The sequence below is a fragment of the Cygnus olor genome, chromosome 1, assembly GCF_009769625.2.
Source record: "Cygnus olor isolate bCygOlo1 chromosome 1, bCygOlo1.pri.v2, whole genome shotgun sequence".
Lineage (NCBI taxonomy): Eukaryota > Metazoa > Chordata > Aves > Anseriformes > Anatidae > Cygnus > Cygnus olor.
Window position 1 is genome coordinate 95,859,673 of NC_049169.1, and position 25,310 is coordinate 95,884,982.

Here is a 25,310-nt window from a genome sequence, read left to right on the forward strand (position 1 = left end):
CTAAGAGGAAGAAATAATTAAAAAAAAAAAAAGAAGAACAAAAAAAGAAAAAAAGAAATAAGTGGAAGCCAAAAGTGTAGGAAAATAAATACAATATGTTGATACTATAAACCACTTTTTAAGTCAGTAAATGCAGATTGCAATAGAATTACGTGGCTTTTAAGTGAGGCCAGGATAGTCTCCTGGACATTCCAACTCAGAGAAGTAACAATGGAAGAGGGCACAACACAATAGAGAGGGCATAATGAATACCGAAGGATCTACAAAAACACTTTAGGGACATCAAGGTTCAAAAGTGACTACAATTTTCTAGAAGCAAAGTGGTGAAGGAATCAGTGTTCCTCCCAGTCCTCACAGCAGAAGCATGGATCAGGTAAGGACAAAAAGCATCTTCTATGTCCATATAATAAGACAAGAAGTTTGGTGAATAGGAAAATAAACTAGAAACCTTAATGCATCATCAAGATCGATGCTTAATTAGTATGAGAGAAAACTGACAGACTTACTTATATGGCTGTAACATATATGGGTATGTAACCTGTGTGAGGATACCTAAAAGGAAAAAAAGGAAAGGCATATTGCCTTGTAAAACTGAGAAAGCACAAGCACGCTCTGAGGTCCAGAATGTGCAGAGCGTCAAACCTTGTGAAAAACCACAGGTAGTGATTAAAGGCAAAAGAACCCAGGCTTCACCACGACGGGGAAATACCACAAACTACCAAACAGGAAGATGAGTCTGACTTTTCAGAACAATTTGTGAGATAACCTGAAGTGTCTGCATGAAAAAGTTGGTGAAAATGGGGATTAATTATGTACATCCTTTGGAGAAAAGAAAACAGCAGATCACAGCTTTCCAGAAACTTCATGGAATGCACTGGTGAGAATTTTTTTCTTTTATTTGGAAAGTAAAGAGAAGATCAAATGGGCATTTTTTCTAGACTGGGCTCTAGCCTGTATGGACAGACTGAGTGGGTAAGAGTGCAATGCGGACAGTAATGTTGTTGAATGAAGTCTCAGGGAGAGTCTACAGGAAAAAAAAAAAAAAACGGAGACATAACCGTTCTTTGAAGAAATTACAATAAAATCATCATTAAATTATGAGCTCTTTACTGCTATCAAATGGGGAAAAAAAAAAAAGCCCAAAGAAAACAGAAGGATATCAGAAAAGAAGACGATAATTATAAAAATAGTACAAACATGAAGGAGCAAAATCATTATGCTCAAAGCACAGAACTAACGAGGGATACCAAGAGTAACAAGAAGCCATTCTGTTAGTACATTAGGTAGATGAAGATATAGATCTGTAAATCAATGGAGAGGAAGATCAACTGACAGATGATGTGAGTAGGCTGAAGTGCTTAACACCTTTTTTTGTGTCACCTTTCATTCAAAATTTCCAGTGGCAAGACATGGATAATTTGCTTAATACTCATGAAGAGGGACATGTTCTTACTCCAGAAGAGCAAACAGATTAGAGTACTTAACTAAGTTAGGTATATTTCAAGTCATTTGGGCCTGATGAGTTTCATCCCAGTATCCTTAAAGAGCTGTCTGAAACAGTTTTGGAGACTTTGTGAGAGACAAGAAAAGTTTGGAAGAATAAATATAGTACCTGCCATGAAAAGTGAGAGAAAAAAGAGAAAAGAAAGAACAAAGGAATTCTTGACCAGTCGACTTAAGCTTAATTCCCAGAAAAAAAAAATCTTGATCAAGCAATGAAAACACCTAACTAAAAAAGATGAGTAGTAATCAACATTGATTTAAGAACGAATCATGTCAAATCAACCTAATTTCCTTCCAGAACAGGATAAGAAGCCCTGTAGAAAGCAGCAAGTGTCATTCATGTACCTTAACTTTATTTTAGCCTTTGGCAGTTTTATACAACATTCTTATAAACAAGCTTGGAGCAAAGCAAGCATAGTCAGAAGCAGATAACATAGATAGTCACAGATACAAAACTTCTTAGATAAGGGAATCCACACAGTAATTATCAAAATACAAGACTACAACAACTGGGTTGCTGCCCTGAGTTTTGTTCTATTAAACTTTCTCAATAATAACCTAGATGATGGAATAGAAAACATATTTGTTAAGCTTGCAGACCACATGAACCTGGAAATGCACTGAGTGACTGAATAAAATTCAAAATGACCTTGGCAATAATAGAAATGGTCTAGAGGCGCTGGATGAGATTCAACAGGAGTATGGATGAAGTACTGTGCTTAGGCAGAAATAATTAACGACATAAATACAAGATGGGGTATAACTGAGAAGGTAGCAGTTTTTCAGAAAAGGATCTAGGGTTATTGTGAATTATAAGCTTGATATAAGTTTGCAGAATCTTGGTGAAACAAGGGAACAATCATCATTTGGAGCTTTCTATAAGCAGACATGCAGCCCTGAGGACACAGGAAGTGATCTTTCAGCTCTATGCAGTATGGGAAGTTTGAAGAGGCAAACTGTCCAGTTATGGACAGAGCTTTTCAAGAAACAGATGAAGAACATCCAGAAAAGAGCATGAATGATCATAAACGCAGATACCATACACAGAATGGAATTACTGCCAGAAATGACTACATTACCCAGATTACTAGTACATAAAAAGCTGTTGCAAAGGGAACGGGAATCACTGTCAAAGAAGTAAGTGAAGTAAACTGTAGTAAAGAAGATTCAGGTTAGGCAACGGGAAAGTCTTTCTAAGGGTAAGAATAATGAGGTACCAGAATAGATCACTTGAAGTGGGACTCATAACTTAACAGTCTGGACAAATACTTGTCAGGAATAACAAAACATACAGTCTATCCTCTTTTGGACAGGGAAGAGGACTTTGAATGTTCCTTACACCTTTTTTTTTTTTTTTGAGGGTTCTAGAACAGAACTGGCAAGGACTAAAGGAGAATCTCCCCCCAAAAAAAGCCACATATGAAGGACAAGAGTTACGAAGATATATGAAAATTATCATATATCTTAAGAAGACAAAATTTCATCCCAGAAAGGGTTTGTCTTCATGCTTGGATTTCAGTAAGACATGTACTTGAACAAATAATCTAGGACAGAAGTGGTGGTGTCCCTAACGATCCTTCAGGACAACCTCATTACAGCATGCCTGTCAATCCATTAGGCTTCAGTAAGTGCTACGTGATTACAAATAAATCCATCGTGTCCTGAGATTAACAAAAACAGTACCTGCTAGGCCTTTCAACTGGTCTGATTCCAGCACCAAGTCATGGCAAAGTGGCGGCAGTGAATTTAACAATTTATTGTCATCTGCTTACTGTCAAGGGAATAAAAAGAAACAATAGGAACACAACGAAAGAAGAAGTAAAGGTAGAGTGCTGAAAATAATTGTACCCAGGGCACAGTATTCAAGCATGATTTTGTTAATAATGCGTTGATCAAGACTGGACTATTATATTAAGAAGGAAGAGCTGACAATCCAATAAGGAGTGGGCCTCAACTATATTTAGTTTTAATATTTTCAAGCTTTTCCAAAAGCAAAGAAGTTTCATGTGGTACCAACGCACTGGCAACAACATCTCCCAGTTCTGTGATGAACCCCCAACGTGCACAGGTGGCAGCACGCCTGTGTTGTTTCTTCTTGTCCTTCAAAACAGATCTCTCTCCATTCTCTCACCTCCCCACCTTTCTAACACTGATTCTACTTAAAGCATATTTACACAATGCACTTTCCATGCCCTTCTATCACAGCCCACCCCGTGGCACTGCCCCCTGCTTCATCCCCTCCCTGCTTTTCTCTCCGCCACAGAACCAGGGTCCAACCCCATCCTCTCACCCCTCCATCCCACTCCCTGCTCACCTTCCCCATGTTCCCCGCCCTGTGTTGCCTTGGGCCTCCTCTCCAGTCTTGAGCGGAAAGATCAGAGCCTGACGCCAATGGTGTTTCAGCAGCTGGGAGCAGAGCAGGATGGTTTACCACCACAGGCAGAACAAGGCGGCACTCGCCACATGGCTTGCCTTAAGTGCTGTTGAGGTGACCAGGGCAATTATCCAAGGAAAGACATTTATTGTGTGGTCAGGTAAGAATCCCCACGTGGGCAGGGCTGGGAGCGGCTAGGTATCTGAGCGGCTCATGCAGTTTGCAATTTTTCTTGAATAACTCATGCAGGCATAGATAAAAAGGCCTAGTCCTATTTACGTCAGTGGCAGAACTGTTTGGGGAATGGGAACAAGACTAACTTCCAACATTTTCCAAACAAATTGAACCATTACCCAGACTTACTCAAACACTTCTTGTACATTCTGACTCTTTCCAAATGCACTACTTGTAAACACAGGCATAAGCGTATGAGTTAGCACATACATAAACACATATAAACTATTTTCTATATTTCTGTGATGAATGCAGCCAATGTGAAGCCACTGGAATTCTGCTAATGACTGGAGACACATGCCCACCAGTGAAAAGAAATGAAATACCAAGAATTTATACTACAGCGACTACTGCTTCTAACTCCATCTAGTTGCTCAGTGCTGTCTGCCTTTACATTACCTGAAACTTCAAATTTCCAAAACTTGAGAAAAGTTAAGCCATTCCTTTCATGTGTGAAACAACCTGTAGATCACATGATACCTGCTGCAAAGTGACACTGAGATCAAGAGCTTATTAAAAATAAATAAAAAAAGGAAAAACTTGTATATGGCTAGTAGGAATATCCATTACAACATCAAACAGACCTCTAATCGAGTAGAAAACCTGTACCTACTTTGTTCAAAGACTTGGCCAATTATCCCATGGCAGAGTAAGGTAGGAGCTTCCTCCATCGCCAGTTTTTTCCATACTTGTTCATTGAAAGGCCTTCCCCATCTAGCTCAGAAGTTTCTGACACTTTCAGAAGCAGAGGTGACAGAGTATATGAACAACTTATTTAGTTTCTTCAACAGCTCCTGTCTCCTGTAGATAACTGTATGTTTTACTTTCATGTAAATACTATATGCTACAATTATACAACTTTTTAAAATAAAGTTTTTGGTAGAAACGTGACACCATTTATCTGGAATTTCTAAGCTCATCTTGACCCACAAGTCCTCTGGCTAACAGTTTCAAAACTGGTACCTAAATTTGCTCTTCTAAATCCATGTTACTAAAAGTCCTGTGCATCCAGCACACTCAGCAGGGGCTTCTTGACATCGAGCACTTTGGAAAACATAGCTGCTTATTTAGAAGCATAAATATGGAATTGGGCAAGTAAGATGAGATAATCAGTTCTTTAAAACTTCAGTTTTGACAGTTTCAGAATATATGTGTTCTCTGTCTCTGTATCATACGAAAAAAAAAAAAAAAAACAGAGATCAGCTAGCATACTTGAACAAACACACCCAGTCTGAGGCTAGCAGATGACCACTTCCAATAAAGCCTTCAAGTTGATCATTTACTTTCTCTGCTGGCCTGGTAGAGGTAGAACGTACAGATATTTTTTAAATCCCTCCATTTGCAGAGGTTTTCGCTGTGCAAATGATTGAAGAAATCTAATGTTGTTTAGCATGGAGATTCTATCAGCGAACTCACAGTTTGTCAATTATAAACTTTAATTAACAGCATTTTAACCTTATATGTGCACTTAGGAATAAAGTCAAATTAAATGAATGTAATACAAGTAAGGCTGGCAAACATACTTTAAAACATTCTTCAGGGCACAATCTGAACATACGCTTATGAGCTCCTATTTTCACACTGTGCATAGGCTTCTTTAAGAAAAAATGAGTTTCTCCCGAGATGGCTTGCCACCACTATGCTCCCAAGATATTCTGTTCTACCCTTACAACCACATAAAAACACAGATCCCTCTTTCTCACCTTTGAGCTAACCTTACACCAGAGTAGCCAAACGTAAGTATGGCAGCCAGTTGTAAAAGGGAAACAGAACTTGTGAATACACTTGTTTTTCTTTTAGTAATTCTAGAAGTCACTGTAAGTATATTGTACCTCTACCTTTGGTATGCTTTGTTCCCAAATACTGGGGCATAGGTGTGTACAAAGTGACTCTAACAGAAAGTCTTCCTTATTAGCTGTGGACCCTCCAACAACTGCAAAGGAAAACAATGGTGTCCAAGGACCGGCAGGGCAACCGATACTCTGACAACAGTGCAATAATCGGTGGTATAATGTTTTCCACAGAGCAAAGGAGATATTGAAATTTGTTTTGTTCTGGATCCCCAATATCAAATGAATTGCTTGGGACAGCTTATCTGTCTCTAATGCCAAGTCTGCATGGAGGTGTTGAGAAAGTTAAGGCAAATCAACTGATGTCTGACTTCAATATGCACACATTTAATTGTCTTGAAGCTGTCAGTAGATGCTGTAATTCAACAGCAAAGCTCCCTGTAGTTCCTTATTCAGTTAAGCTACAGTGGCCTAAGACTAATTTCCTCCTGAATTAAAGCAGTCCCCTAAAGATTCCATGCAACGCATTTTTGTGTACTGACTTCATGCATTTAGCCAATTTGCCTCAGCTCTTCCTGAGTTTCTCTTAAAGAGTTTTCAGTCTATAGCTGAAGGCAGCTCAGCTACTTCAACTCTGATATTTAGAGCATCAAACTTTTTTCCCATCTAGGACACAGAAAAACTAAAGAGAAGGTCCTTAGCTTAGCTGCTTCCTGCTCCAAGCTTGAAATTTGGTGGTATTGGAGTTTATTGTTACCTCATTCCTATTCTCACTCTTTAACTTTGTGGAAGCCAGTTTTGGGAACTGGTATGTTAATATAAAGGAAACAAGCAGAAACAAGCAAAGAAAAAATTGCAAGAAGATACTAATACCAAAGTGGGATTTGAACTGTGAGATCATCTTTAGAAACTTCAAATTATGTCAAAGCTGTATCTACTGATGCTGGTTTTTGCTCACCAGGATTTGGTAATTGCAGTCATATCTCTGTGTTCTACCAATTCTCATTGCAATTACTGTCGTAGTACCTCAGCATGTTCTGGAAATGAATCATATTCCATCAATTCAACATTAATTCAATTCAATGCTAATCCTAAACTGGGATTAACATTAGAATCATAGAATCCTAAATTTTTCAAAAGATGTTAATGAAATTACCTATAGAAAGGATCTATGATTTTTAGAGCAAATGAGTTGCTTCCTTACAGCTGTAGCTTAGAAGATCATTTTATTTAAGTCAAAATTTAAAGCACTTCTCAAACTATATACGCACTTAGGTGAAGTAAAGGCTTCCGTGTTTCATCCAGGCTCATTAAAAATTACCTGGACACTGGCAGCAGTTGGGTAATACTTCATTATGGCCTTAATGCAAGGAAGTTCAGGTTTCAGAGATGCTTTGAGTGCACTCGCACAGACACACTTAAGCGCACACATATGCAGATGACATATCCCAAGGTACCTTAGAAAATTAAAGTTCCTGTATTATGTTCCTTGATTGAGCTATCTGAATGATGAACTAGAGTTAGAGGCCCTACTGTATAGCAGCTGGCTGCATGGAGTGTTTAGAGGAATAAACAAATACACAAACTGCCTGATGTTTCCTTTCCCCAAAATAAATTCATTCATTATAAATGAACTGTCAGATCATCTTCTTCGGAGACTTCAAGTCATGTCAAAGTCGTATCTCCTGACGCTGGTTTTTGTTCATCACGATTTGGAAACTGCAATCATACCACCACGTTCCACCATTTCTCATCACAAGCACTGTTGTGGTACCCCGGCAGCTTCTGGAAGTGAATCATACTCCATGAATTCAAACACAGATCTAATATCTCTAAACACCAACCAAGCCAGGCACCACCAAAATAAAGAAGTGGGTTGCATGCAGCCAGTTGCATGGACTTCTTAAACATGCTTTTTAAATTGTAGATGGTTTTAAAACAGAATATATAATCTCTCAATATCAATTAAAAAAATATCTCAATGCCCAAACTATCAGGCAAGAACTTTTTAATATTTTTATACTTTTTTATTACTCAAAATAAAAACAATAAGAAATAAGCAAATGAAAGCAAAGCCCTCTGGACAATACTTGCACTGATTTGCTGGAGGGAAGGACCCCTAGTGTCTATCTGGATGCTAGCCAGCCTGGGGTCTGGTGACTACACAGCATCCGGGATGAAAGAACATCTTAGCTTGTAAAATATTTCCTGCAAACACTTTCCTCTCTCCCTTACTTGGATGCCGACTGATTAAAATTAAAAAAAAAAAAATGTATATGGTTCTGCTTTCTTAAACTAATTATTTCAAAATATTATCAAGGTGTCATGTGATCATCTGGACTCTGTGGATTCATCATTACTGATGAACGGGAATGTGCCTTGGCACAATAGTTTCAGTGGTTGATTATGCATTGCAGACACCTATAGATAAACATCTCTATTTGTAAAAAATGAGCACTGTCTCTGAGAGCAGCTTCTGATGAGGCTTTAAAAGCGGCAACAAAAAAATGTAATGCTAGAAGGATGAGGGTGCCCAGCACTGTCACATACCAGCATTGCTTTCTAAGAGGAAAAAAAAAATCTGCACCATTCCTTATGATCAGGGTTTTACCCATTTATTTGGCTAATCATTCAAATGGCTAAACAGACCTCTAATTTGAAAATAAAAACCGATTGATGCAATCACAAACAAGTTCTGAAATTGTGATTTATAAAAAAAGAGGGGAAATCGTGTTCTAAGCCAAAACACACACACAGTTACCTTTTTCTAATCACAGCATTCATTTCTCCTCATTATGATCTCACAAGCACATTAAAATCTTATTAACATTAATTACTTCTGAGCGTCTATGCATGAGCAGCGACAGGCTTGCGTGCGCGCGCGTGTGTGTATGTGTGTGTGTCTCTGGATCATATCTACATTTATATACCTTGCTGCACTTTGCTTATAAAACATGTGAAAATATTGCTGCTAACACCAATTAGCTAATTTCACACACACAGATAGTAAGCTGCTGTCTCGCTGCACAGCTTATAATAGACCAGCAGACAGATGGACAGACAAACAGACGCAAAAAGCATCACGGCTCCTCCTAAATGCAAGAGCTGAAATGCCTGGCACCCCCAGGAGTGCGAGTTTTATCCTCGTAAGTCTGAGGGAACAAAATGACACAAATAAAAAAAAAATAATAAAAAAAATACAAGACAGCCAAATATCCCATTTTCTACACAGATGGGTTCAATGATGAAGTGATAGAGACAAAGAAAAAACTGGCAGGCAGACAAGCAGCAGGCGCACAGAGAGATAGACGGAGACAGATAAACAAAGCAACAGAGAAAAGAGATGAAAGCATATTAATATATGTGATTTGGGGCTAAGCAATACAAACTTTATCCCACCAATAAGGTAAGGAAAGAAATGGCAGAGCCGAGAGTCACAATAGGTCCAACTTCGCAAGCAAAATAAAATCCTGACTCTCTACAAAACTATTTATGGATTCTATTTATACTGAGAACACTACACACGGCGCTGCCACTGATGATATTCAGCTCCACCACAAACTCCAGAATAAACACAGGCACCCCAGCAGTTGCTGCTGGAGAACCGCACCTTCCCCTTCTTTCCAACCCTTTGTTTCCAATCCAATTCAGCTTCACCTCTACCCCGCTCCTAAATCCTGCCCTCCTGAACACTTCTCTCTGCCAGGAGTTAAGATACAAACAATACATCGGCATCGGTCATCGTGTCACAGCCACGTTTCTCCATTGCCCGGGGATTACCCTCTCAACTACAACTCCTTCAGTCATTCACACGACACCAGCGGGCGCTCGCTTCTTGTTCATGGCGTTTTCCTCCCTACCCAGATACCCACCTCTGCTCATCCTCCGCTACCCAGAAAGCTAACTGCAACCCGGGGCTGGAATTAAAACTTCCACTGGCATCGGCTGAACACGAGGTTTAGAAGTAGTCAAAATTTGCCTTTTAGCACTTCCCTCCTTTGTTTCACTTCTGTATTCTTCCCCTGATGACGTGATCAGGCAAAACACTATACGGAGGGAAAGGATTAAAGCTTCACAAGACAGGTCTGCGGAGAAATTTCCAGATGGCATGAAACGCTACCTTACTTGGAAAATTTCTTAAATGAGGGCATTTTCATTTCTCGTGGTAACACAAGTGTTTGGATTTTCTTCTCACTCCTCCCAGATCACGAGAAGGTAAATGGGGCAATAATCGCTGTCTTATCCCAAGCCTTTTCACCTAAAGATTTCTGTGCACTTGGCAAAAGGCTCGTTAAGCTTCAAGGCATGAAGAAGTTACTTTTGTCACTCCATTTTAGAGCTAGGGAACAGAGGAGCAGAGAGGTGAAGTACCCAGATCAGTAAGACGGTCTGCAGCAGATCCAAAAAGCACTTTTAGTTACATTTTCCACATCTTCTCTTTTTACACATACCCTATCTAAGGCCATTATAAACAGTATCTGAACCATAATAATAATAATAATAATAATAATAATAATAATAATAATAAACAGTGTTTGAGGGTTGTACTCAGGATGCTTGACCTTTGTTGTGTTTACACACAATTCATCTTGCTCATGACCTACTCCTGATGATGGTCATCCAGGAGGATGCGCTCCCTCGCAAGCACAGCACTACCATGGATGCAGTCAAGCAACTCTGGCACACGTCAGATGCACCTCAACCAACCAAATTAGTTCTGGTGCATTCACAGCAAACCCAGTGATTCCAGGAAGCTTTGGAGCTCCTGAGCACGGACGTTACACCTGTATCCCACGTAAGCAGTAAACTCAGTGCATGCACAGCAAATCGGGTCACGTGGCAGAGAAGGAGCCACAGCATATGGCCCCTTCTGCCACAAGGAGCGGGTACATGACCTGCTCAGGCAGAAAATAAGCAAGCAAATTGAACACCACTGCGTTTGCTCGGCTTACTATGCTGCTTTTTTTTAAATACACAGATGTTGAGAGTGAAGACAGAGAAGAGCAAAAGCTTTGTAAACGAAGCAATAAGCAAAAAAGATTTGAAGTCTTACAGTTTAAGGCATATGGCAAAGTGGACTCATGCCTGAATATTTCCTAAAAAATAGAGCATGGACCTTTAAAGTCCGTCTTGAATCATGCAGAATTGCATCTTTCCTGGTGTGTCCCCACAGAATTACTTGGAGAACAACTCTGAGTAGGCAAGGACTCTCACCCATTCTGGCTAACGCTGGTTCAGCCAGAAATTCAGCTTATGAACCCAGGCTTTCCAGACAGCCAAGAGAAATTCCCCACTAGGCTTTCTTCAGCCTCCCCATCATGCTCTCACCTTCCTCTTGTCATGTTTGAAACTTTGGAAAACAACAGGGTCAAGGAGAACTTCCCGCTAAACACATCAGTTAATCCTGCTGTAATTGGAGGAAGGGCCAAAAAAGATGAGTTCAAAACAATAAAATAAAAAAAAGGTCAAGAAACAAGTATCCACTGGGCTTGCTGACTGAATGTTTACATAGCTGTTGACTCTTTAATCCTCCTTTCCCCCAACCCCATGTAGATATATATGGTTCACTGCACCCTGAAGGAAAAATGGAGTGCTACATAAAGCGCTCCTTTGGAGTTCTGAAGACTCTGTGTGCCTTAATTACATGCAGCAAAAGTTGTACCTCTGCAAATTGGAAAACAAAAACAAAAAGCGGAAGCTCATTTATGTAAGCAAATGTATAACAGTGGAAATGCTTAATGAGAAAAAAAAGAAGTTGCCAGTTTTTATTACCACGATAGCATGCAGAAGCAAATGTGTAACCTGCAGAATTTTCCTACGTCTGAGTTTAGCGTGTAAACCGGATATAAGCATCCTAAAAAGTAGGAGTATTCAAATGCAACTGTCTTGAGGAACATCTCTCGTAGGACCAGTGCTTACCAGCAGAGGCAAACAAATCTCAGCGACCATTCAGTCTGTGAAACGGGTCATTATGCATAAATGAAAGGATAACAGGGAAAGATCTCTAGTGAGAGAAAACAAACAGCAAACAAACAAGGCATTTATTGGCTTTCCTGTACAAAGCAGCTTGATCTGCCTCTCTCGGGTGGGAGTTCTCCCGGCAAACCTGGTCTCTTCATCTCCTGTATGAACCTTATTGTGCTGTGTCTACCAAAAGTTACAGCAGGCTGAGACAATATGGGAGTACTTAAGAGGTGCACTTGGCATCCAGACCAGCCTTGAGATCCAAAGCTCTTTGTGTCCTTCTGGAGGTTAATAAGATGAGATTTTACTGACTCCATCCCGGCTTTTACAAGCTTCTTGAGGATTACTGAAATTGGAGGTTGCATATGAAAAAGCTGGTTCACCCGTTTCCTAGAAGGGACGCTCATCCACTTTGCCCTTCAAGTCCTGAAATGTGAGACACGCCTGAGGAGTGTTCTTTGTTATAGTGTCTCACAAATATATCCAGCGATGGTGAGTCCATATGTCTCTGATAAAGAAAAAACTTTACTGTGCATTCCAGCCTTCTCTTTTGTAAACATACTAAACTAGACGAATTTGGCTCTCAAAGGAGAAAGTATTAATTGTGCTGGCTAATAAAACTTTCTGTTGCTCTCCTTCCAATCTGGTCTTCTAAGCATCAACAGACATTAAAACTGGCTTTTGGGAAGTGGGAATGTATCAGAAAGTAGTACAAAACCAAAACTTGTTTGTAAGTTTTCAGGAATTGAGATGAATCTCATTCCCAAGTAACAAAAAGTTAAACGGACCTACTCACTGCACAGCTTTCAAGTTAAACGTACAAATAACTCAGTTCCTCCTACTGTTCATTCTCTGACAGATGCCTCAGCAGTAATACATCTGTGCTCTGCCCAAATCCAGTACTCGCAGGCTTCCATTATTACTTGCATATGTTTGTTTCCACTGACAGTTTAAACAGACAAGTAACAATCCTCTTTAAATATGTGTCCAAAGAACCCTTAGGGGCTATTTTCTCCTCTACATACTGCAACTCCCACTGAGCAGCTATGCAGACAAGCAGTTACACACACAAGAAGCCCAGAACAACGTAACTATTTGTAGGTACTTTTATAGTCATGGGCGATACAGAGCTTCAGTCTTCTTTTGATGACTGTTTCAAGAAGGAAGCAACACCACTGTTTATTTCAGCCAAGTATAATCTTCCCCTATGATTATTATTGTACAAAAAGAGGTAAGAGACTGGTCCATGTTTTGAACTTGTCTTTCGTGGACACAATGGACTCAAATCTAAGGCTGGACCTCGCTAGGACATACCCAGCTGTGGGAAAGCCAATTGGAAAAAAAGTTACTTGTTGCTTACCAGCCTTTGAAGTTAACATTAACTGGGTTAAGAGAGCAATTATAAATAATAATAAAATAAGCAAACAAAATTTTAAAAATGAATTAAAAAAATCTGCTATTAAAAATAAGACTGTTGACAAGTCTCAAAATTGGCCTCAAGTTTGAGTTATGGTAGGGTCTTTTTTATATAATTCTGAAACTAGAATAAGATTGTAATGGCAAAGAAATTGCACACGTGTTTCAATACCACAGTGGTTAAAAAAAAAAAAAAAAAAAAAAAAAAAAAAAAAAGCTTTAACAGCTTTTAATATGGCCAGGAACCATTTGAGCTTCCGTTGTCCGTGGAACATGGTCTTGACTTTTCCAGGTCCCATCTGCTTGTACAATACACTGAGGAAGGAAGAAAGAAAGGCATCACTTCCTCTTTCTCTCTGTGCCTCGATTGTTCCTGATTTAAAAAATGGAAATAATAATGTTGATTCAGCTACTGGAGTTAAGCAAAACTAACTACTTTCATTAAACTCTATATTTGAGTAAGTTTCTTCAGAAAGGCAAAGTGCTATTTATTCGTATCAACTGCTATCTCTGGCTAAACTGTCCTGGAATCTTTTGTGAGCGTTCCCTCCTCCGGCTGAACTCAGCTGATAACTGCACTCTGTTTTGAAGTACTTGTGTCACTCCTTTATCTAAAAAGCCTAGGAAAGACTTAGACAGAACGGGCACTTCTCTTTTGTGGGTAATGAGAACAAAGCAAAACAAAACAAATAAAAAATCATGCAGGGTCTCAGAATTAAGGCTTTGCAGATGATCAACAAAAAAAAAAAAAAAAAAAAGCATCTCTTGGATGTTAAATTCTTTGCAGGCTTTGCCTGGATATGACGAGAATAATCACCAACACCTCCTGAAAGCAAGCCTTTTCATCAAACCTCCGAAGCTCAGACTTCAAGGAGAGATCTGGTAGGAATCTTATTAATACACCTATGCACACTGCCACAAGGGAAACAGTATCTAACACAGCAAAAAGGAGGTCAAATTCAGCAGCACTGTCCTAGAGAAAACTGTCTCCTGGTCACAAATCACTTGTGGAGTACGATGTATCATCTTTACTGCTTCAGACGTACGCCAGCTGCAGCCAGTAGGCTAGAAATACAAAGCTAAATTCAGCTCTCAGTTCAATGTTGATTCTTTTAAATTTCATGGAATTACAAGACTTTTATACAACCGTAACTTAGGGCAAAACATGACCTATAAACTTTTTAGCGGATACACAGATATTCAGAAACTTCACGTGGAACTTCTTATCCCATGAGCATAGTCCTCTGATGATTATTGTATGATGATTATTCCAGCTCACTGCTCATGAGGGAAAAGGGAAGGGCTGTGGCCTCATCCCACCTCACTCTGGCCCTATTCGAACCAAGTCCTGCTGCTTCAATTTTCTCCCTCTCCTGCCAGTGGGACCAAGTTAGCCCCTCTTTTTGCATGAAGTTCAGACTTTTTGTCCTCATTTTCTTTGAACAGCTCTGCCCCCTGCCTGCGTCTCAGCTTTTATTTCTTCTAGCTGCTCACATTCTTCCCAAACCTCCCTCCTAAATGCTCCATTTGTATCCTTCTCCCACATCGAAGCCAATGTTCCATAGTAACATTACTCAACCAGATTTTAATAACTCTTTAAAACAGCCTACAGACAACTAAACCATGCTCCTGAACAAACAACCTTAACCAGGAAGCTCCAGAAAAGTTGTTTCTATCTCATCTCCTTTTTTGCTTTTCTTTTTTTTTCCCCTTAAAAAAGGTACAAAATGAAAATTAACTCAACTTTGGTAGCTGAACAAATTTACACACGGCTGGATATAGATGTGATCTAGACAAGAGGGCTCCCACTCCACCATAAGAGAACTTTACCTGGGCTAGCTCTGTCATCAATAGCAGTTTGTTCAAGGCAATCTAGGGCTGAATGCAGTGACAATACGTGGCTCAAGACACGTGCAAAACTCACCTGAGATCCAACATAATACGGTCTGCATGATCAGGGCTGAGCAGATACTGCCACCTACACTACTGAAGTAAACGCTAGCTCTCATCTCCATGAGGTGAAAACTTCATCCAAACAACAAATAAGACCTCAGGTGTCGGTTCTGTTCGGACATGCCAGAGAAAGACTACATATATTTCAAAACCTTGATCGGGAAGCTAAAGCAAACCCATTAAAGAAAGAGATGGCAATGCACTTTCAGGGTGATAAGGCAAAAAAAAATTGGGAGAGAAAGACTCTTACAGCAATAAAATTAGCTAATATAGCTATAGCTAATGCTCTCCCAACTGCTCTCAGGAACTGATAAACCTTATTAGTCCTATCTTGAAGACGAGCAACTGAGACACTGAGAAATGAAGTGACTTGTTGAAAATTACACAAGAAACTAGAAATGAACTAAGGCTCCTGCTTCCATAATCAGTGAGTTATCCTTTCTGGTACCTACATACTTGCATACATCACTCTAGCTACTATACTTCAATCTCACTACAACTTCTGAGACCACACCATGGCCTTATGCTGACTAAAATATTTAAGAACTTTGCACAGAGGTTAAACGAGATATCTAAAAGGCATCATGAAAAGCTCTGAATGGGATCCTGTCTCCTGTAAAAAGGGACTCAGAGATTTGCAGGGAAAAAAAAAAAAAAAAGGTAAATTCCAGAATTCAGAAATGCCCTGCACCAAGGAAGAAGACTGAGCTTTCTCTTGCCCAGCACAAAGTACAGCACAGCCAAATGTACTGCAAGAGCACAACTGGCTTTTAACCTCATTCAGGAGCAGCTGCTTTCACAGCAGTGAAACGTTTCAGGCTGAGCTTGACTGACTTAGTGGATAAATGATTTGAAGTTGATATAGCTCAGAAAGAAACAACTCATTTAGGAAACGTCAGTACCTTAAAAACATTCTTTTTCTATTCAATTGGAGCAAGTTTTGAAGCCTTCAAAATTTGGCCATGGCTTGGAGAGGAAAATGTAAGCAGTGTTTTTATGAAATGCTGGAAATTACAAAACACTGCTTGGACTTCAAACGGTTCACCCGTGAGTCAGAAGAGGCTGAGCCTTCACTGAAAACTTGTATTGGTCCTAAGTATTTTATTAGTTTAGTGCTAGCAAAAGGTGCCAGATTGGTAGCCCCAGGCGCTGCATTCTCTATTTATCCCCAAAGCAGGTACAGCAGGAGGGCAAGCCATCTCCGTACCAACCCCTGCTACGATTCCTCATGTCAAGGGACTTGGTGACAGGAGGGTGATCTGGTCTCGGCGCTGCTCTGCTTTCCTGATGTCTCTGCTGTGGCTGCCCGCACGGGGGCCAATTCCCTGCATTGTGTTTCAGGAGGACGGGTTCCTAAACTGCAGGGCCTATGAAAGGGAAATAATGGAGAATCATCCTATGAGCATCCTAGGAGACATGTTGAGAAAGAAGAACCAGGGATTATTTTCTTTGTATTATATTCCAGCCGTCTCAAAATGAACGAATACTGGAGAGAGCAATGAGGCCAGAGAGAGTCAATGTACTGAGTACAAATGAGATTTATATGTGGCTTGAGTCACTCCAGCCAATTAGCTACCCACCAGGCTGTTTGGTTTATTGTCCCTACTGGGTAAAGATTTAATAAGCAGTCACCTAGATGGGAAGCATGAGACTTGCAGAAAGGAAACTTTTCACTACTCTACATTGAAAACTTGAGCCCAGTCCTGCAACAGCTCTGCAGAGCCGATTCCCACTGATCTGTGGATGGCTGCAAGATGAGGCGCTTTATTGTGACAGTCCGCAAGGTGGAAAATATGGGAAATACAGGACAATCTTTCATTATATAATTTCCATGTCAGAAATCTTCCACACATTCCAAATATTCTAAGGGAGTTAAAAAAGCTTTCTTCATTTTTTAATCCAACACTCAGACTTATCCAGAACTTTGACATTTTCCATAGTATCAAAGTACAAAAGGCTGGATTTTAAAAGCAGATCTACTGGGGAAATGCGCTGTGTAGGGAACATGTTAAACAATCCGGCCTATGTTTGGAAAAGAAATACAGATGCACCACAACGAGGAAGAATGTTCAAGAGCATCCCGAAAAAACAGCAGCTATTCAAGCCAAAGGACAGGATGAAGTGGGCACAGCAGTATAAAGCTGACAAGCAGATATAACTGACAGGGACAGAAAGAATTGGAGGCAGCCAAAGCCTTAGCTACACTGGGGCTTCTTCAGATCCTACGTGTACTCTAACTGAAGCTAAAAGCACCAACGAAAATGTTTTTAAAACTCCTTCAGATGGGAAGAATCCTAGAAGCAGCAGCAGCAAAATGGAAAATTCAAACTTTGGGAAATGATAGAAAAATGAATGCCTATTGAATATAAGTAAGACTGGAAACAAAGCAAAAAAGGCTAAATTAGTGGATCGGGCATTTCTTGACCTTACTTAGCAGTCATGCCTGGTATACAAGGCGTTAGCATACTTTGTAAGAAGGCTTCTTGTCCTGTTAATACTGCTCATTGCAGGACAGCTCAGAGCCATTCATTTAAATGCAATTTTTTGTAAGGCACTGTCCCAGCGGGTGTGGCCTGGTCTCCTGGGAATAGTATTTGTTAGTTTTAGAGAACCAGCAGAGGGAGCACATTAGCAATTAAACATGGTTTTGCTTGTGTTTGTGCCTAAACAATGAGTTTGGGGGGCTTTTCTGTTTGTTTGTTTTTATTTTTATTGTCAGCATTCCTCCCTGTCACTAATGCCAATGACTCACACAGCTATCAGATTGCTAGGGGTTGAGGAGCCAAAGCCACAGAGAATAACAGGCTCCACATCCACCCTGCATAACACGTTAGTGGACAGAGGCTTTTACCTAGGTGTCTTTCTTCTCTCTCCCCCCATATCAGCCTCCATCTTACCTGTTCCCAACCACCTGCCCATGAAATCTTGTGCTGCCACAAAACCACTACTCCCAAACTCCTGCACTGGGACCACTAACTTTCTAGCCAGAAAGAATGGCATACGGATCCCTAGGGAGGGAAGAGAAATCAATAATTAACTTTCAGTCAGCTGAAAGGACAACTCTGAAGTCCGTAAGGTAACTTTCCCAGTCCTACGTCAATATCCACAAGGGGTGGATCATACTTTCAGCTACTGACGATTTTAGAAGCAAGGTATTAGAAAGCCTGTCTTATAGTGAGGGAAAAAAAAAAAAAAAAAGTCAGTAATTTCCACACTGTGTTTACCTCAGAATCAACTGGCACACCACACTTGCCTGCATTTTTAGCTCTACCACAATCCCAAGATAAATCTACTACGGAAGCATAACATTAAGAGGTCATCTCCAGACGTAGCTTACAGAATGGCAACACTACTGACCAGCAAAAGATTTCCCAGAGATGCTCTGCAGAGGGGGACATGCACTACCCAGTTGGGTTTCCTTGCCCCTTCACTACAGTTATCAACTCCTGCTAATGCAAATTTATGTAATCACCGATTTGATACTAGCTCAAATATTGAGGAAGAACGTACTGGTTTTGGTTTGCCTTTTGTGCTGTCGTTTACACTTGTGCAAACCGTACAGAAAATGTTAGCTAAGGGTCTGTGTTCGCTCACTTCACCAAAGCACAAGGAAAGGCACATGACACAGGGCACCGACAAGTGAAGTCCTGAAGATGCTGCCAGTGCCTGAATTCAGTGGCACTGGCTTCTTGTAGAACACCTTTTTTAATACGAGGTGTTGAGGAGCAGCGCCGGGTGCCAGCAGAGCAAGGGCAGCACAGGCCGTGGCACTAACCCTGGGGCTGGCGTGTGGGATATTTGCAGTGGGGAGAGACCCCTCCTTGGCACCACAAGCTTTCGGTCTTTGTGCTTGCACAGACCATGGCCTTTCTTCGCGTGGTGCCACCTAGCGCCAGCTCCTTCAGCGGCTCTCTTTTTCCTGCGGTGAGCATCTGCCCCTCAGGCCTCAGGCTGGGACCCTAGGCGCCCACCTCACCCAAGCCAAACCCCAGCCATCAAGGTAACAGCATATTTGTTCCTACAGACGGCTCTATCTGACCGGCTCCGTTTCCCACTGCTGTATTTTAACTGCTTTGAGATATAGGGGCTGCTGCGTGTGAGGCAGAAGAACTTGGGCCCTCCTCGCGCACCTCTGAGGTGCGCAGCTGCCAGCAACGTCCCACCGGCAGCGGTGTGGGGCTCGCCTCTCCACCAGCGACCTACCTGCCCCGGGGGAGCGCTTTTATGAGACCCGTTCCCGAACCCAATGTCCACCAAAGCCTGGCAGGCAAAATGCCTCTGTGGGACACGAAGAAACTGAAGGACTGAGGGAAAAAAAAAAAAAAAAAAAAAAAGCATGAAAACGTCAAGTGCATAGGCGGTAAACATCCAGAAATGCCAGTTTCCTATTAAAAGAGGATTGGATCAGTGCTGTTAGAACTAAATATTAACTTTTGAGATAAATAATAACCAGGAATATAGGCGACGCTGTCAAAGCCAAAACCATCCTGGACAAAAGCCTTTGCCTTTATTCACTCCTCACTGAAATGTTGATAAATCAGTGAAAATCTGCTGAAGTTAAAGCTCTGTAGGCATTACAACGGCCCCTCTGAGTTTGGAGCACAGTTAAACACTACTCTTTTACCACGAGAAACTGGGATTATTGGAACGGATAGATTATTAAAAATCCAATTTATTTTTCACAGTTGATATGGTTTGTTTACTTTCTGAATCTTCTTGGGCCAAACTAACGCAATCAATGAAGTCAGTTTCACTTTGATTTGCCATCCTTTTCTCTCTGCAGCACGGTTTGAACTGCCGACCTTACAGAGGGAACAAGTTATTGTTTAAAAACAACTATTTCCAGTACATTGTTTCATTAAAAAAATCTTTAAAGCATATATAAAGGGCTCAGGTTTTCTAAAAGTTTTGCTTAAAAAAAAAAAGTAACTTGAAGTTAAATTTCAGTATTTAATTCTCCATTAACATTTACAAATCTCTTTCAGTAGGAGCTCTTTACTATACAGACCACACTGTAAAACAGTCCTATAAAATGAGACAGGAGTGAAACCAACTAAAATCTATAAGGCCACAGCATGCCATCAATTTCTAAACAGAACTCCTATTCAAATCGTTCTGCTTAAAACCTCATATGGCCTGCAAAAATGAACAGGGTTTTCTTGAAATGATTTAAATAACAATTTATCTAAGACTGTAATCTCTCTTGTATGGGATTTGTAAGCCATCCCACAGAATTCTCTAGCAGGGGACACTGTTCCCTATTTACATCAAAGTTTTATATAAATAATAATACTTTATTTTAATTTTTTTTTAGATTTTCTGCAGCTGTTCTCCCTTATGAATAAGCTGGGCCTATGAAGAAAATGTGAAAATAGGAAAACTGAGAGTAATATTTATAATAATGATATATCCAACTCAGGAAATTGCTATAACTGTCTTTATCAAAATAAACAAGGTTGGTATTTTTTCCTCCTGTAAGAGAAAAGCAAAATCCTCTACTATTAAAATTAATCTGACGTGGTATTTGTTTGGTATTTGGATTTGACCGTCTTATACCCCATTTTTGGTCCTGTTTAAAAACAACAACAACAACCCAAACCAAAAACCACATGCACACAAAACCCAACTGCGTTGCTTTTCGTCTCGCAGGAGTGGAAGAGGCACATGCACACGCCATTCAGTCCAAAATTACTCTAGCTACAGGGCATGGCAAAGCATGAAATAACTGCTCCGGAGTACTTCCTCGTGTGGGTGTGTTAGATAACTGTCTGCTCCAGCGCTAAAATAAAGCGTGCTGAGACCCAGCCGACACTGGGGAGCTCCGCTCTGGACCACCAAGTGGGCTGGGGGCACCTGAGCCCCAAGACCCCCCGGCAGCCTGGGCACCCGGCACCCTTTCAAGCTCCGCTGTGCCCCCTGGCCAAGGAGCTTTTGGCTCGCTGGGTTCCAGCCACAGCATCATGCACTGGATTTAAGTTTACTTAGCCATACTTCACCCTTTGCTGTCATATCCAGATTGCAAACGGACTTTGTGCGGTCAGGAAAGGCTAAGACTTATTAATTTTTTTTATTATTATTTTATAGAATATACTTAGGTTTCAAAGAAATTGAAATCCCTCTGATGGAAAAGTTTTCACGATTAAAAAGAGACCTTACTGAGTCACGAAAAATGTTTCTCCCACTCCGACTCTCTTTCTATGCTCACATTTTTCTTCCCTGGGGTCTTCACGAAAGGAAGAGATACACCGCAGTCATTTTTAAAGTTTTCCTGAAACCTAAAGGTGAGGCTGGGTTTCCGCTCAGCATGCGTGCAGGACTCCCAAGGACGGGTCCGCCGGCCTCCCTGCCGGAGGAAAGCCGAGCTGCTGAAGGACACGGACCTGCCCTGGCTCGGGACGGAGCGCCAGGTGCCCGACAGCATGCACACCCCTCCAGAGGGGCTGCTGCCGCGACCCTGGTACGGGCTCAGCACCAGCCCAGGCACCGGGAGCTCCGTCCGCCTTCAGGGTCCCCGCGCGCCTGGCAGGACTTGTGCATCCCCTCCGGGCCCAGGTCTGAGTGTCAGAGCTGGAGGTGGAAGCTATAGGAGGAGAGGCAGCACCTTGCTGCAGGAACAGGTCATTTGGAGCCCCGAGCACTGCTAGAGCCTACCGGCAAAACGCTGGTTTAGAAGCCTGAGTAAAAAGGAGGAAGGAAAAAAAAAAAAAAAAAGAAAGAAAGAAAGAAAAAAGCAATGAATGTCATTCCCTAGCTAAGAGATGAGCCACCAATTCTTGGCACAGCGCTATGTAAAACCTTGAAAAGTTTCACTTGGGTTCTGGAATAAAGCTTCTAATAAAATGGAGCAAGTAGTTTCTGCAGTTGTCGTGCCAGTGAATAGATCTGCTGCTTTGGATTTCAATTAACTTAGTTTGTTCAGCGAGGAGGCACTTCGGTTGAAACTGGGGAGCTGCAAGTTAAAGGACAGCTAAAAAAAATAGCAAAACAACAGCAAAAAAAAAAAGCCAAACCTGTTGGCAGCAAAAGTTCTCCCTGGCTGTAAAATAATGAATTTTATTAAAACATTTCAAAGGATCTGAAGGTTTGGGAGAATCTATCAGGCAGTCCCAGGTGGGTTAGGAATATTGCATTATGGACTTCTTTGTGCTGAGAGGAAGGCCTAATGCATTTTTTTAAGAAGTCCCTCCCTTGCTATTAAATAAATAGTCTTCTATTAAAAAAGGTGATTGTTATTGTTGAGAGATCTCCACTGATCAGCGTCCATTTTATATAATTACTTAGGATTCTCCAGAACATTTTATGTAACTCACTTCCACTGACTGTCTTTTTTCTTTTCTCTTTTTTTTTGTTTTGTTTTGTTACCAGCAGAGTAACAGTTTTACTCTCCAACAGAAATGACAGGACCTCAGATAAAAAGACCATTTCAAATGGATCGATTTAAGCAGCCTTTAGAACCCACGATAAATCTGGGCTCCAAAAACTCGACAATGCTAGATGGGCTATGAAATGCATCGTCAATCCCTCCCCAGGAAAAAATAAAAAAGAAAAAGGAAAGGAAAAAAAAGAAAAAGAAAAAGAAAAGATTAATTCAGAGAAAAGCTTCGATGTTTGAAATTACAAATAAGCAGCGTATTTGTGCAAGGGAAAATGGTAAATAAATAGTTACTATTTCTGGACAAAATGGCTCGATAGATTTCATAATTTGCCACCACTGTAAAAAATATCTATTCCCTTCCCCCCCCCCCCTTCCCCGCCAATACAGACGGAAACGCAAGCATAACCATGCAGAAAGTGGGAGGGTGGGGGGCAGCCAAGGATACGAACTCCCTCTTAGAAAGTTTGAATTCTTATTAACCCAGTGATGCCTCCATAATGTGACGTTTGATCAGCAACACAAAAGTTGCAATATATGTCTCCTTTCTTCCCGGGAAAGGAAACTGGAAAAATACTAATAATGAAAAATAGATGTTAAAAATACCCAAGAGGGAAAAAAAAAAAGAAAAAAGTGCACGTACAATAACCCAAATTAACCCCCTCCGCCCCCGCACCAAAACAGACAAACAACGAGATCTCCGGATAAAAATCCCGTCGGAAGGAGTGGAACCTGCTTTCTCTTTTCTGCTGTTATTTGATGTATGGTTAGGCATGGACTTTAAACTTATAGTGTATACATAGACACAAAACAAAGGACGAGAGTCACCGTTAGCCCCGGCATTACAGTCGGGAGTCGTCGGCAAATAGTAATAAAAGCCCGTTTAGCAGTAAATAAGGAGAGCATGATATATGGACGGACAGATGGAACTGCATAAACAGAAAAGAAAAAGCAGAGGGACCCACAAACAGGCGGAGAGGGCTGTTTTACAAGAGTGAAAGATATTGATTTACTTGGAACTAGTGTTGGAAAACAAACGTATTTGTTTCCTTTGCGATTAGGGGGGGAGGAAGAAAAAAAAGAAAAAGTAATTAAAGTGAATCATAAGGGGGCACACCCTGCAATAAGTCCACGGGGGGGGGAAAGGGAAAAAAAAAAAAAAAAACATTTCTAGAGGGTAAGGCCTTCTATAGATGTTCCCAATTTCCAGCGAGCGGCTAGGGCTGCCAAACTTACACCTCCAAATTAAAACCCGGGGGGAGGAAGGAGGGGAGGCTGGCTGGCCGGGTTCGGGGGAGCGGAGGCTTCGTGTCGTGTGTACCCCCCTTGCCCCCCCCCCCCCCCCCCCCCCAACCCAGGCTCGCTTCCTTCCCAAAGTTGGCCGGCCTACCTTGTTCCCCCGTCCTCCGCTCGCCTCCTCATAGCCGCTGCCTCCCCGGGAGCGCGCAGCGTGCGCGGCTAACGCCTGCCTGCCTCCCTAAGGGGTCCATTTTCCTGCTCGGGGCGGTGTGTACACACACGCACTGCAACCTACCTTCCGCACCGCGCCGCGGCGACGGGAGAGGGAGAGCGAGAGCGAGGGAGCGGGCGGCGGCGGCGGCGGCGGCGGCGGCGGAGGCAGGGGAGGCAAGGGGGGAGCCGAGACAAAGCCCTCCCTCCGCCCGGGCAGCCTCCCCTCCTTCCCCGCCGCTGCAACAGGTCGCGCCCCGGCCGGCACCGACGGGGGGACCCCCGGGCGGGATGGGGGGGGGGGGGGGGGGGCGGGGGGGGACACTCCGGGCGGGAGGGGACACCCCGAGGGGACCCCTGGAGAGGGGACCCCCCAAAGGGGACACCTGGAGAGGAGGGGACCCCCCGGAGAGGAGGGGTCCCCCAGAGGTGAGGGGACCTCCAGAAGGGACCCCTGGAGAGGGGACACGTGGAGAGGGGACCCACGGAGAGGAGGGGACCCCCCGGAGAGGAGGAGACCCCCAGAGAGGAGGGGACCCCCAGAGGTGTGCGGACCCCCAGAGGTGATGGGATCCCCGGAGAGAGAACCCCTGGAGAGGGGACACCTGGAGGAGGGACCCCCAGAGAGAGGACCCCCAGAGAGGGGACACCTGGAGAGGGGACCCCCGGGGAGGTGGGGACCCCCAGAGAAGGGGACGCCGGCATTTCCCCCACTGCCACCTTGCCCCGCTAGGCAGCGGGAGGGGAAGGTATAAAGGCAGCTCCGCTGGGGCTGGGGGCTTGGGATGGGGGGAACACCTGGCCCCACACAATAGGGGGGCCTCCAGACAATAGGGGAGCAGTGTGGGGGGGGTGAAGGCTCTGCTGAGGTGGCTGCGAGCAGAGAGAGGGGGCTGCTGGCCCCAGCACCCCCAAACACACACACACCGAAACAGGTATCGGGAGGCTTCAGCCCCTACAGCTATAATAATGCGCCGTGCTTATGGCTGAACAGGTGCAATGCATATAGTACACGGCGTTACGAGGACGGAAATAAATCTCTCAAGTAAAAAAAAAAAAAAAAGAAAAGAAAACAACCAAACAAAACATTTTTCCCGGTTGCAAACAGGCCGAGGTTATTTAAAATAGGGGTCTGGTTTGGAAAATGTGCTCCCCACTCCCTGCATTTTTTGGCTGGGGGGGGGTAAAGGGGGGGGGGGGGACACAGACAGAAACAAGGTGCAAAAGGGAGACAACAAAGCCAGGAAACCCAGCA

General features: G+C 42.3%; 1 protein-coding gene across 33 annotated transcripts in view; it reads right to left on the minus strand.

Annotated features, from left to right (window-relative positions):
- Nucleotides 1-24,273, minus strand: part of ZBTB20 (zinc finger and BTB domain containing 20) — a 478,527-nt gene extending 454,254 nt beyond the window's left edge. For 18 of the 33 annotated variants that reach the window (XM_040570916.1, XM_040570828.1, XM_040570989.1 and 15 more), the window contains exon 1: nucleotides 23,997-24,217. The gene's annotated coding sequence lies outside the window, so the exon portion shown is untranslated. Of the gene's footprint in view, nucleotides 1-19,437; nucleotides 19,534-23,996 lie in introns of those variants that run through there. The other 15 variants (XR_005823591.1, XR_005823599.1, XR_005823600.1 and 12 more) reach the window with 8 other exon arrangements.
- Between the last annotated feature and the right edge of the window lie 1,037 nt (nucleotides 24,274-25,310).